The sequence below is a fragment of the Panthera tigris genome, chromosome C1 (genome assembly GCF_018350195.1).
Source record: "Panthera tigris isolate Pti1 chromosome C1, P.tigris_Pti1_mat1.1, whole genome shotgun sequence".
In the NCBI taxonomy this organism is placed as follows: Eukaryota; Metazoa; Chordata; class Mammalia; order Carnivora; family Felidae; genus Panthera; species Panthera tigris.
The window spans coordinates 35338395-35340853 of record NC_056667.1 but is presented as its reverse complement, the minus strand read 5'-3'; the positions used below and the strand labels follow the sequence as shown (position 1 = coordinate 35340853).

At 38.0% G+C, this 2459-nt stretch overlaps 1 pseudogene; it reads right to left on the bottom strand.

Annotated features, from left to right (window-relative positions):
• Positions 1 to 214: 214 nt before the first annotated feature.
• On the bottom strand, positions 215 to 422 carry LOC122241297 (annotated as a pseudogene).
• Between the last annotated feature and the right edge of the window lie 2037 nt (positions 423 to 2459).

Below are 2459 nucleotides of genomic sequence, written 5' to 3'. Positions count from 1 at the left end.
GCTTTTTATCTTGTTGAAGTCCCAATAGTTCATGTTTGCTTTTGTTTCCCTTGCCTCTGGCAATGTGTCTAGTAAGTTGCACTGGCTGAAGTCAAATAAGTTGCTGCCTGTGTTCTTCTCTAGGATTTTGAAGATTTCTTGTCTCACCTTTAGATCTTGCATCCATTTTTTTTATTTAAAAATTTTTAATACAGTTCAAATCGATGTGCCACGTTCATTTCAGCTCCTTCCCTGCCAAACCTGGGGGTAAGGACTGTTTCAGTTTCTCTGCCTTCTCTTTGTAATGACCAAGTTACAACAGTGTCTGCTTCATTGAACTTTAAACTTCACATTATCCTTATTTTTCTTGATCTTGATGGATTTGCATCCTTTTGCCTGGACATGAATAGAAAGTCCTTGATTTCTTCAATTTTGCGAGACATGGCGAGGAGGGGCACAGGGAAGTGCATAGCTGGCACAACGAGCAGCAAGAAGAGAGAGAACAGGAAAAAAAACTTTTGGGGTGCCTGGGTGACTCAGTCGGTTGAGCATCCAACTCTTGATCTCAGCTCAGCCCATGATCTCACAGTTTGTGAGTTTGAGCCCCATGTTGGTCTCTGTGCTGGTGGAGTGGAGCCTGCTTGGGATTTTTTCTCTCCTTCTTTCTGCCCTTACCCTGCTTGTGCATGTGCTCTCTCTCTCAAAATAAATAAACTTAAAGCTTTCATCAGTTTTGAATTTATTTTTGTGTATAGCATAAGAAAGTGGTCCAGTTTCATTCTTCTGCATGTTGCTGGCCCGTTTTCCCAACACCATTTGTTGAAGAGACTTTTTCCACTGGATATTCTTTCTACTGTGTCGAAGATTAGTTGATCATATAGTTGTGGGTCCATTTCTGGGTTTTCTGTGCTGTTCATTGATCTATGTGTTTATTTTTATGCTAGTACCACACTGTCTTGATGACTACAGCTTTGTAGTATAGTTTGAAGTCCGAAATTGTGATGCCTCCCACTTTGCTTTTCTTTTTCAGAATTGCTTTGGCTATTTAAGGTATTTTGTGATTTCATACAAATTTTAGGATTGTTTGTTCTAGCTCTGTGAAAAATGCTGGTGGTATTTTGATAGGGATTGCATTAAATGTATACATTGCTTAGGGTAGTATAGACATTTTAACAGTGTTTGTTCTTCCAATCCATGAGCATGGAATGTCTTTTCATTTCTTTGTATCCTCTTCAATTTTTTCCATAAGTGCTCTAGAGTTTTCAGAATACATATCTTTTACCTCTTTGGTTAGGTTTATTCCTAGGTAACTTACTGGTTTTGGTGCAATTGTAAATGAGATTGATTCCTTGATTTCTTTTTCTATTGCTTTATTATTGGCATATAGAAATACAACAGATTTCTATACATTGATTTTATATTCTGTGACTTTGCTGAATTCATGTATTAGTTATAGCAATTTTTTGGTGGAGTCTTTCAGGGTTTCTACAGAGAATTTCATTTGTCTGCAAACAGTGAAAGTTTGACTTCTTCCTTGCCAATTTGGATGCCTTTTATTTCTCTTTGTTATCTGATTGCTGAGGCTAAGACTTCCATACTATGTTAAGTAACAATGCTGAGAGTTGATATTCCTGTCTTGTTCCTGACCATAGAGGAAAAACTCTTCAATTTTTCCCTGTTGAGGATGATATTAGCTGTGGGTCTTTCATATATAGCCTTTATAATGTTGAAGTATATTCCATACATACCCACTTTGTTGAGGGTTTTTATCAAGAATGGATGCTGTGTTTTGTCAAATGCTCTTTCTGCATCAATTGAGAGGATTATATGGTTCTTATCCTTTCTTTTACTAATGTCATATAACATGTTGATTGATTTGCAAATATTGAACCAGCCCTGCAGCCCAGGAATAAATCCCACTGATCATGGTGAGTAATTCTTCTAATGTACTGTTGGATTCAATTTGCTAGTATCTTGTTGAGAGTTTTTGCATCCCTGTTCATCAAGGATATTGGCCTGTAATTCTCCTTTCTAGCAGGGTCTTTGTCTGGTTTTGGAATCAAGGTAATGCTGGCCTCATAGAATGAGTTTGGAGTTTCCTTCCATTTGCATTTTTATGAACAGTTTGAGAAGACTAGGTATTAACTCTTCTTAAATGTCTGGTAGAATCAGGGCTCTTGGGTGGCTCAGTCAGTTAAGCATCCGACTTCAGCTCAGGTCATGATCTCGTGGTTTGTGAGTTCGAGCCCTGCGTCAGGCTCTATGCTGACAGCTCAGAGCCTGCAGCCTACTTCGGATTCTGTGTCTCCCTCTGTCTCTGCCCCTACCCCATTCATGCTCTCTGTTTCTCTCTCAAAAATAAACAAATGTTTTTAAAAATTTTTTAAATAAATAAATGTTTGGTAGAATTCCCCTGGCCTGGACTTTTGTTTGTTGGGAGATTTTTGATTACCGATTCAATTTCTTTGCTGTTTATGGAT